This window comes from Nerophis lumbriciformis, linkage group LG28 (genome assembly GCF_033978685.3).
Source record: "Nerophis lumbriciformis linkage group LG28, RoL_Nlum_v2.1, whole genome shotgun sequence".
Classification (NCBI taxonomy): Eukaryota; Metazoa; Chordata; class Actinopteri; order Syngnathiformes; family Syngnathidae; genus Nerophis; species Nerophis lumbriciformis.
The window spans coordinates 6,594,317-6,606,702 of NC_084575.2; the positions used below are offsets into that span (position 1 = coordinate 6,594,317).

The 12,386-nt window shown below is 40.6% G+C and overlaps 1 protein-coding gene across 1 annotated transcript in view; it reads right to left on the minus strand.

Annotated features, from left to right (window-relative positions):
* Positions 1–12,386, minus strand: part of LOC133570805 (uncharacterized) — a 107,610-nt gene that overhangs the window by 84,861 nt on the left and 10,363 nt on the right. The gene's annotated exons all lie outside the window — the stretch shown is intronic.

The window sequence follows — 12,386 nt, forward strand, 5'->3', positions numbered from 1 at the left end:
CCAGTGGTGCACAAACAGGAACTGTGGGAGTTCAAAACTAACAGAACATAACAAAACATGATCCGGGCCACGGATCATGACAAACTTTTTGCTGTGTCGCTACCCAATATGTCGGCTGTTCTGTTTTGTATTTGCCAGCGTGGCTCTCATCAGCGTCACAGCTTGATTTTCATGTGAGTGCTTGAAGTAGCACCTCATTCAAGATAAATGCTTTATCCAATCACATACAAGGATTGTTTTTACAAGGCCCCGCCTTCTGCAATACAACTCCTATTGAGAAGTCCCACATCCTTGTGTGGAGCTCAGCGAACTACAGAGTCAGGTTACCCCCTACCCTCCCAACTACAGAGTCAGGTTACTCTCTAAACTCCCAACTACAGAGTCAGGTTACCCCCTAACCTCCCAACTACAGAGTCAGGTTACCCCTAACCTCCCAACTACAGAGTCAGGTTACCCCCTAACCTCCCAACTACAGAGTCAGGTTACCCCCTAACCTCCCAACTACAGAGTCAGGTTACCCCCTAATCTCCCAACTACAGAGTCAGGTTACCACCTAACCTCCCAACTACAGAGTCAGGTTACCCCTAACCTCCCAACTACAGAGTCAGGTAACCCCCTAACCTCCCAACTACAGAGTCAGGTTACCCCCTAACCTCCCAACTACAGAGTGAGGTTACCCCCTAATCTCCCAACTACAGAGTCAGGTTACCACCTAACCTCCCAACTACAGAGTCAGGTTACCCCCTAACCTCCCAACTACAGAGTCAGGTTACCCCCTAACCTCCCAACTACAGAGTCAGGTTACCCCCTAACCTCCCAACTAACAATACAACAAGGTCGTGACATTCCAAAATACTCTTTTTTAGATTAAATGTTATTTCACTTATTATTTGGCTCATACATGACATTGAAATACACAAGAGCTATACATTATACATTTATACATGAGCTCTTAAAAGGACTGTAGTTTACTACTTGTTGGCTTTTCAGCATGTTTAGCATGTTGCATCTTAGCTAGCTAGCATACTAATTAATCACCCTGCTAGTTAGCTAGCTAACTTAGTAAGCAGATGAACATTTTGCTCTAATGACTAATGAATCATTGTACACCCCAGTAGACGATAACATATGACTTTAAGAAGCTGTACAAGTTTTAAGTACAATGAGTGATTGTTGAGTTTAGGCTTGGCTTATTATGTCACCTGTTTCCTCTTTCCAATCAATGAAATACTTTTACTTCTTACCTTTTTTTCAAGCAACTTGTTCTACGTCAAGGAAATGCGCGCGTTGACGGACAAGGAAAAGAGGAAATAGATCCCTAGATGGAGTAAAGGTGAACTCAGCCAGCTGTGTGTGCATTCATCAGCACCGCCCTCAGAGTGATGTCATCACTTCATTTTACACACTAATCAACACCCATCACATCGAAATATTTTACACACTTTTGCTGTGTAATTTAAAACATTTGTACGCACCAGTGATGTGCAGTCAGGGGAGGCAGGTGAGGCGGGGCCTCACGTGCCATCATGGAAAGAAAAAAAATGTCAAAAGAAAAAATAATAATTAAATTGTTATATGTATCCAGTTATTATACTATAAAGTCATTTTCCATTTAACTTCACCAGTTTTAGATTATTTTTATTCAAAATCGTTGAATTTTCACATTTGCCATTCACATACTGAGAAGAGACTTGCGGTGATCAGCAGCCAGTTGAGCCTCACCATGGATTGCGCAATGACTCGGCTAACTGCTGGCCTGCTGTGCAGTGAGACCGTATTGCTATATGAACTATATTATACATTTCCATAGTTTAGTTAGCTGAGGTATATAATGTACAGTGTATTTTGTCAACAACTGTATGTGTGTAACGTATTTATTGTGCTGAGCAATCATAAAACTGCTGCAAAAGACGCACTGTGTGAGGCTCGCAGTAATCCCGCCTCCTGGTGGTAGAGGGCGCTAGTGATCCCAGAGATCATTCTTGTGACTACTCGGGCGGCAGAAGAAGTGACAACAAGCAGCAACAGTTAGCAGCGATCGTTTCTTTTTCCTCTCGCCTGGACTATTAACATGGAGGATTACATATCTAAAATAAAACAGTTTTCTAAACTAGACTTTCAATGGAAGCAGGAGGTAATTCTTAAAGGAAGATCTCCATCGAGAAAGAGAGACTTTTAAAACTGAAGAAAGATAAGGAAGACTTCTATAAACAAATTCTTGATGCTTTTGTTCAAAAGGAACTGCGCATGGACTTCATTTATAAGTAAAGGTAAGACCATAATAACGTTTTTTATTAAATGTGCTTTTTTGTGTGCTATAGTTTGTATGTGTAAAGTTAAAGTTAAGTTAAAGTACCAATGATTGTCACACACACACTAGGTGTGGTGAAATTTGTCCTCTGCATTTGACCCATCTCCTTGTTCACCCCCTGGGAGGTGAGGGGAGCAGTGGGCAGCAGCGGCGCCGCGCCAGGGAATCATTTTTGGTGATTTAACCCCCAATTCCAACCCTAGATGCTCAGTGCCAAGCAGGGAAGAATGCTGGTATGAGCTTTTAAACATAACCCGTTAACTGCTGCCAATCAAATGGTGAATAAGATACTCTTTAGGGTTCATATGTTTGTAAATCTGACTGTGATGAAGTCAGTGCCTCACCAGTCATGAACCTCACCGCACGTCACTGATTTTATATATATATATATATATATATATATATATATATATATATATATATATATATATATATATATATATATATATATATATATATATATGAATGAATCCAGCGCCCCCCGCGACCCCCAAGGGAATAAGCGGTAGAAAATGGATGGATGGATGGAATATATGTATGTATAATTACATATAGATGAATATATATATTTATATATAGTATATATTAATATATGTAGAATATATAAATATTTAATATATTAAAAAATATATATATTGAATAAATATTTATTTACATATGTATGTTATATATACATACATGTATATAAATATATGTATTTATTATGTATACATATATATATATATATATATATATATATATATATATATATATATATATATATATATATATATTAAACATTTGAATTAATTTTTTGTTTGTTTTTTAAAGATAACGCTTTGTGGTTTTATTATTGGCTGATGTCAACATTTAATTTTTTTTCTCATTGTGTTTCTTGTTAATTTCCCAATTTTTGCTACTGTTTTTTTGTTTTTGTAATGTGCCTAGGGCCAATGACAAAGTAAACACACTGTACACTCCTGCTGTAGAAGCTGACTGTTTATTGCCACTAAGTACTGTAGTATATTTGTTCATCCTATGGTTAGATATGGGACACGAGTCAGCGCCAGAAGTTGTACAATCAGCTACCGGGTTTTTCCTTTTTGATAAAGAGGGGATACACTGGGAAGTTCTTCATTAGCTGGTGCCTTGTTTGATCATATTTTACTGCCTTTGCACATTTCAATGTGTACATTTGTATTAATCATTACAACATTCGTGAAGTGAAGTGAATTACATTTATATTGCGCTTTTTCTCAAGTGACTCAAAGCGCTTAACATTGTGAAACCCAATATCTAAGTTAAATTTAGGTGGGTAAAGTGTCTTGCCCAAGGACACAACGGCAGTGACTAGGATGGCAGAAGCCATCAATGGTCAATGGTTGTCGACAGAACACCGAACAAGATGGCGGCCACATGGTAGCAGGCTGAGTGTGTCGCGTCTGCTCCTTCATGCCTAATTAACTTTAAATCCGCCGATACTAACTCTCTCCTAACAACACATTAAACCAATAAGTTTGCTGTTTGCACATGTTTATTTTCTGATTCCTCTAAAAATGCCGAAAACCAGAGGAAATCAGACTGATGCGGAACCCGAACTGTCTATGGCGTCTTTGGCCACTTTGCTCGAGTCCCATCGGGAATCTCTATCCAAAGATTTCAAAACTTCGCTCGCAGCTATAGAGAGCAAACTGGACGAAGTACAAGCCACAGTATCTGCAAATTCTGCCAAACTTCTAAATCTTGAGATTACGGCTAATGACATGGAGAGCCGCGTGCGAACTCTGGAAACGTCCATTACAGCACTAGCAGGCAAAAATACCAAACTGGCAGTCAAAGTTTTAGACCTTGAGACCCGCAGCCGCCGCAATAATATCAGAATAATTGGCTTACCTGAATCCATTGAGGGTCCACAACCTACTGCTTTCTTCTCCAACATGCTGGTGGAAGTCTTCAGCGACATCCTGGACTCGCCACCCGAATGCGAGCGCGCCCACAGGTCCCTCGCCCCCAAACCTCCAGCAAGCCAGCGACTGAGACCGGTTATCATCAAGCTCCTCAGGTTCCAGGAAAAGGACGCGATTATCCGGGAAGCCCGGTCCAAGAGAGGAAAGCTGAAGTTCCGTGGTCACTCTATCTTGGTCTTTGAGGATTATCCATCCGAAGTTGTCGATCAGCGAAAGGAATACAGCGATGTCATGTCGAAGCTCTTCAAGTTAGGTCTCAGACCTGCCCTGCGCTACCCAGCCAAACTTTCCATGATGGTGGAGACAGGCAGGAGATCCCTCTTCTCGGTCGATGAGGCTAAGGCATTCATCGCGACCCGGGCTGCGAGCTGCAACTTGGGTGTTGAGCCAGCTACTGAGGCGGCAAACGGCTAACGTGACTTGCTACACGGTAAGGCTAACGTTAGCTAGCCAGCGAACACACCATAACTTTCTCAGAGCAGAGTAACATTAACATTAACATACATCTCTCCTAACTGATCTACCAGCCCACGCCTTCACGTTGCGCTTTAAAGTCAATATGTACAATCCCACGCGTTGATGTTCCTCATATTGTTCACAGCGTTTGTTGATGTTTTGGTTTTCTCTGAAGTAAAATTAGCGCAGGCTACACCTGGCTCTAATACACACGTGACATTCTTGTTATTGTTTTGGTCTCGTATTGGCCGTAATTTCTTTTTACCCCGCGGGGTGGCACTGATGTGCCTCGGAACTGGTCCAAAACCTGACTGTTAGTTGGGACCTCTCCTTTTTGGTAAGAAATTTTACGTTTTCGTGGGACTCATATGCCCATCGGGGTGACTACGCGTGACATTTGGTGGGTTGTTGGCGGGTTGGGGGAGGTGCGTGAATGTTTATTTTCTCGGCATGTCATGTCATATTCATAATGGAAGCAGCTTTTTCCAGTATGCATGGTACGAGTGTGTGTGAATGGGAGTGTCCATGTATGAGTATTTACTATTTGAATGCCATCCCAGCAGGCAAACCTGACTACTTTCATATATTATTTTATGGGTTTTGAAGACCTTGACACAGTTGGAGATTTACAGCACTGCATTGGTATTGAGAATAATATAAACTGCAATGTCTATGACCCTGAGCAATTAAAGTCCTTATATGATCTTTATAATTACTCATTTTTACATTTGAATATTAGAAGCCTGAATAAACATCACACTGATTTAGCCTCTCTACTTTCCAATATGAGCTGTATGTTTAACTTTATTGCCTGTAGTGAATCGTGGCTTTCTGATTCCTCATATATTGATCTGTTTAGACTGGATGGATACAATTTACATGTAAAAAATAGACCCAGTGGAAGAGGTGGTGGTGTGTGCCTCTATGTCCAGAACAATCTTCATGCCAAAGTATGTAACATCACCCTAGAAGATGATCTCTGTGAATCCTTGTTCATGGAGATCAACAACAAAGGAAAAAAGGTAATTGTTGGAGTACTCTATCGTCCTCCTGACTCACCTCTTGACACTTTTATTTCCAAATTGGATGAACTATTACTCAGTCTAAATAAACTAAACAAAAACTGCATCCTTCTTGGTGACTTTAATATTGATATTTCCAAGGACGATGGAGCAAAACTGAACTTTATCAACACGTTACATTCTTCTTCCTTCTTCCCCACCATCAATAGGTTCACTCGAGTCACAGATGCCTCAAAAACAATAATCGATAACATTAATACTAACATCTGTAATACAAAGCTCGTGACAGGGGTGGTGCAATCCGATATCACAGGCCACTTTCCCATTATACTATTCTTTGACTCTGGCAAAACTCCCTCCTCCCCACCTCCTAAAGGTAAAACCAAAATACTCAACAATACAACTCTACTACACCTAAATAATAATCTGCTTGCCAGGAAATGGGACTCTGTGTTTAATTGCACCTGTCCTGGTGCTGCATATGAACATCTGATCAAAATGATTCAGGATTCTATTCAGGAAACTATCCCTGAAAAAACTATCAAAAATCATACCTCAGAAAAAAATCCCTGGATTACAAGGGGGATCTTAAAGTCCATCAGACAAAAGAATAAACTCTACAAATGTTATATTTCGAACCCTACTACTGTCAACAAAGAAAAATACACAAATTATAGAAATAAATTAACTCATATTATCAGGAAAAGTAAGCACAACTATTATTCTGAACTATTACAAGCATCGCAGGGGGATTGTAGGAGAACATGGAATGTGTTGAATACTGTTCTCAACAAGGGAGATAAGGCCCCTGTTGTTCCGGATACAGGGTCAAATAGGGCTGATCTTGCCAATAGTTTTAATACCTTTTTTGCTTCTATTGGGGAAAACCTATCCAGTAAAATAGGTCAACCTCCAGGGTATTCCTTTAAAGAATTTTTATCAGGCAGCTACCCTAGCTCCTTTTTCATGCAGCCAACCGACATCAATGAGCTTTATACGATCATTATGGACCTAAAGTCATCACATACAGCTGGAGTGGACGGGATATGTAGCAAAATCTTGAAAGCCATAGCAAATGTGATCATAAATCCTCTCTGTCACTGTATAAACCTCTCACTTAGTGCTGGCATTATACCCAAAATGTCCAAAGTGGCAAAAGTAATCCCAATTTTTAAATCAGGTGATAAACATAATATGAACAATTACAGGCCAATTTCAATTTTACCAACATTTTCAAAAATATTTGAGAAAGTGGTCTATAACCGACTGAAAGGCTTTCTGGAAAAACTAAATAACCTTGTCCCCTCCCAATATGGTTTTCGTAAAAAAAGCACCACCTGTACGGCTATACTCCACCTCTTGGAAAAGGTCAATGACTGTATTGAAGAAGGAAAATTTGGCATTTTTTTGGATCTATCCAAGGCCTTTGACACAATAGACTTTGAGATCTTATTGTATAAGCTATATCACTATGGTGTCAGAGGGGTACCTCTCGATTGGTTCCGCTCTTACCTATACGGAAGGCAGCAATGTGTATGCGTCAATGATCACAATTCACCCTGTATGACCATCAGTTATGGGGTTCCCCAGGGATCCATCTTGGGGCCTCTCCTTTTTATCGTATACATAAATGATTTTGCAAACTCCTCCGAAACTTTTCATAAAATAATTTTTGCTGACGATACAAATGTGTTTACCTCACACAGGAGCCTACACCATCTACAAGTAACTGTCAATTCAGAGCTTGTGAAAGTGGATTCCTGGTTCAAATGCAATAAGCTCTCACTTAATGTAAATAAAACAAATTTTATTTTATTTCGTTCTAATAAAAAGCGGACAAATACTGAGCACTGCCATATCAACATCAATGGGCAGGAAATACAGAGAGTGAACTCCACAAAATTCCTGGGGGTCATCATTGATGAATACCTCAATTTCAAATGTCACATTAGCCATCTGTTAAACAAATTATCCAAATATGTTGGCCTGTTCTTTCACCTTCGTCGTTATCTTCCTCGTTATGCTCTACTCACACTATATAAAACTCTATTTGAACCACATCTAAACTACTGTAATGTCATCTGGTGTAACACCTTCCCTACCTACCTCCACAAATTAGAATCCATGCAAAAGAAAATCATACGGGCCCTGTCATGGTCCAAGTTTAATGCCCCCACTCCACATCTATTCCATAATTATCATCTCTTAAGACTGACAGAGTTCAATATTCATCAAAATGCTTGTTTAACCTATCAAGTCATTTACAGGCTGAATTTAAGGCTCTGTAGCTTGGTTCCTATCTACCATCCCCAGCATGCCCACAACATTCCTAACTTGGATCTGATATCAGGGAAACATGGTTTACTGGATTGTACCACTCCAAGTGTTGTATGCAGGGGACCAAAGATTTGGAACCGGCTTAATGAGAGCCTCAAGATGCTGTATCCATTCTCCAACTTCAAAAAGAAACTGAAAACTTACCTATTAACCACCTATATTTAATGCCTCATGTGGGGTAGACTACTGTTGGGTTTTGCATGGTTGAATGAATGTATGTATGTATGTATGTGTATGCTTGCTTTAGTACTATTATCTTGTGTTAATCATATAGCGTTGTTTTTGTTTTTTTTGTTTTTTTTTGTTGTTGTTGTGCTTGCTACCATGTTTCATCATTCCATGTATATACTGTCCTCTGGACCCCTGTCAAAAGCTTCTTCTAGCTTATTTGGGGGACCCTTTCACGTACCAACATCTTTAAATGATGATATTTCACTACTATTGTAATTGTTATATGGTATTGTGAATAAACTTGAAACTTGAAAACTTGAAAAAAAAATGTGAGCCAAGACATCCAGGGGGTTTAGCTCGCTCGTCTGCGGGAACAAACTGCCGCCATTGCTTGCCGTGCTACCGAGGACCTTTGTCCCTGAATTGCTCACACACTCCGGCAGATTCAATGGGGGTCTGGTGGCAGATTTCTTTGACTTTATCGTTGGAAATGCATCTGCTTTGAGTGTCGCAGGATATCCACACATTCTTGCCATCTCTGTCGTAGCATAGCTTTCATCGGTAAAGTGTGCGGAACAAACGTCCAATTTCTTGCCACTTTAGCATCTTTGGGCCACTGGTGCAACTTCAATCCGTCCCTGTTCGTGTTGTTACACCCTCCGACAACACACCGACGAGGCATGATGTCTCCAAGGTACGGAAAACAGTCGAAAAAACGGAAAATAACAGAGCTGATTTGACTCGGTGTTTGAGAAAATGGCGGATTGCTTCCCGATGTGACGTCGCTCCGAGAGCGAATATTAGAAAGGCGTTTAATTTGCCAAAATTCACCCATTTAGAGTTTGGAAATCGGTTAAAAAAAAAAATGGTCTTTTTTCTGGTATATATTGACGCTTACATAGGTCTGGTGATAATGTTCCCCTTTAAAAATATTTTTTCTTTTTTTTTGTCCTGTCCAGCTTCTCAAGTAAGTCATATAGTAGATGTAGATGATCATATCGGCTGTTCAGATTTACTTTACAAAAGAGAAGTGTGGGATACTTCTCTTGTTGCCTTATTTGTATTTGACTTTATTAAATGTATTTATATTATCATTTGCTGCAGCCGGGCCAGAGCAGGAGGGGATAGAAAGAGAAAAAAAAGGAAGACAGAGGGAGAAATTGTGGGGAAAAAAGGGGGATTAGACAGAGAGACAACAACAACAACAGCAAACACAACAACAACAACAACAACAGCAACAATAGAGCAACATCAGCAAATAGGACATGTACAAATATGATGGTAAAAGTAATAGCAAATAAGCAGTTAGCAAAAATAAAGAATAATTCAGAAATGACAATGAGCATTATTACACTACAAATGGAGCAATACAAATACCAATAGAAATAGCGCTATTGATAATGAACAATACCAATACTTTACCTTTATTATCAACAATACAGTTGTTCGAATGCAACGATACTTATACGTAATGATAACTTGAGATACGAAAGAATGCAGAAAAATGGAGGGGGAGAAAGAGAAGCAACCAACATTAACCTTGTAGATTGTTATAGTAACAATAGGTCAAGCTTTGTCAGTGTGCCATGTGTTGTACCCAGTTTACCCTAGGGCAACAACGTTAATATATGTTTGATGAAACCTGATTATGTGCATGAGTGTACGTGCTTGTACAATGAATGTATATGTACAGAATGTGTATATGTGTTTGTACAGTGAATATATATGTACAGTATGTGTATGTTTGTATATTGAATGTGCGTGTGGCTGTACGAACTTTAAGTATGTAAATATGTACTGTATTTGTGTATGTATGTGGGAGCGTAGGTACCTATGTATGTATGTATGTATGTATGTGAGTATATGTGAATTTGTATGAACAATATATTGGACTCCCAGTGTGCGTGGGAGCCAGAGCACGGCCCCACATATACTGTACATACATATACACAGTTCGTCAGCCCCGACAACCACCACGCGCGCGCGCTGCCACCAGTCACAACATCAGAAACCCCCCTGCACCAGACCCATCAGCCACGGGCGCCCACACCACAAACAAACGGCAGCAGAAACAGCAGCCGCAATACCCCCAGACAGCCAGCACCACCCAATCAAATCAAAGCGATCAAAAAAACTGTGACCGGCAACCACACGCCAACAGGACCACGGAGACCAGCCAGCGCCAGCCCGCCAGTCAGCCCAAACGCCAACACGCAAACAAGAGACACCAACAAGCCCCCCCACCCCCACCAAAAGACCCCACCACCCCAACCCAAACCCGCACAAACACACCACCGCCCAAACAACCGAGACCCAGCATCCAGACCAGACATGGGGGCCGCGCCGCCACCACATCAAGTCACCAACAGAGATCCCACAGCGCAAGGTGCAAGGTCGGGCCACACGGGCACGGACCCCACCCAACAGGAAGTGAGACCCGCTCGACGCCACACACAAATAAATAATACGTTTTAAAAATAATTTAAAAAATAAAATAAAATAAAATAAGTAAATAATAAAAATAATAAATACATTAAAAATAATAATAATAAATGAAAAAAAACCTGGCAGGCCACCAGACCGCAGTCCACGCCGGCCGACGAGGCAATGAGGGGTGCGACGAACCCCAACCCCCCCATGCATGTGTACAAGGCCCCCAGAGTGTCTACTGTGTAGTTAAAATTAGGAGGTCAGCCGTTCCAGCTGACCTCCAGTCCCTATTGATGTGTGTAGCGTGAGTGAGATATGTATGCTTGTGGGAACTAATAATGCGATTAAAATTGGGGGACATCAAGGTCATGGTGGGTCCCAACCAAGCCGAGCCCCCCAAATCCTAAGTGTCTAATATGAAGCTAAGATTGAGGGATGGACGAGCAGGGGACAAGACAGGAGGACTGGAGCCCCATAGGAGGCATCCTCATCCCCCCGCCATGCCTCCCCGCAGGACAATCCCCAAAGTCTTATATATGTGTGACTATGTGTGCTATAAGTAGGAGGAGTAGAGGGCCCGGACATTCCCCCCAGTCCATGTGGCCGCCAACCAGGAACTACGGCCAGGAGGCCACCACCCATCCCTACCATCAAGTGTTGTACTGGAAACTCATTTACAAACACAACTTCATCACACACAATACTCCACTGTGGAATTGTTGTTATATTAAAATGAGAAACGGATGCACTTATTGAGTGATAAAAGTATTTTATTATTTGAAGATTTCATTATTAAGTACGAGCTGGGAAAAAAAAATTATAAAGGCTTTTGTTCAAAATATTCTAATTACAGTATATCATCTTTTTCATTATTTACTGTTTATTCTTTACTGTATTTTCTCTGGAACAAAAAAATACATCTTGAAAGTTTCCATTCTTCCAAAAAAGACAGAATTGACCACTTAAAATATTTTTTAGGATTTTGTTTTGGTATTGAAGACAACACTTGTTCGTTCTGTGATAGGGAAACAAAATAAACAGTTTATTTTATGAATGTATGCAAAGTGAATCTCTGTGGGATGATGTACAATATTGGCTTTTGCCTGACACTCCAAACTTTGATTGCATATTAATGCATGTACTTGACTGAAAAAAGCACTAATATACAATATCTAATCTATAAATGTAGAAGTATATTAAAGAGATTGTTACACAAACAACAATGATGTCACACATGTTATATGTGCTGATGTTGTTAGAAAGTCAACATTAAAGTCTTGACAGTTTATTTCAAATCCTGCAGTTTCATTTGCTGCTGCTGTTCTCACCAGCACACTTGTGTTTCTTACACTGGTACTTAGAAGACAATCTTTCACCACACACACTGCAACTACACACTTTCTCTCCTGGGTGTCTTCTCATGTGTGCTACAAGGTTTGATTGGTCACAAAAGCTTCTGTTGCAGATTGAACATGTGAAAGGTTTCTCACCAGTAGTGATGGGTCCGGCAACACCGATGCATCGGCGCATGCGTCGAGCTCATAGAGCAAAACCCTGTGTCGGTGCGCGTACCGCTTTTAGAAAGTCACGTGACCAATCATGAGCTGTTTTGGTCACGTGACCGATACGCGAACTGTGTCGCACTCCCGCCTCCTCTGTGCCCTGTGAGCGGCTCTTTTCTACAGCCGGAGAAATAATAACTAAGAGAAATCG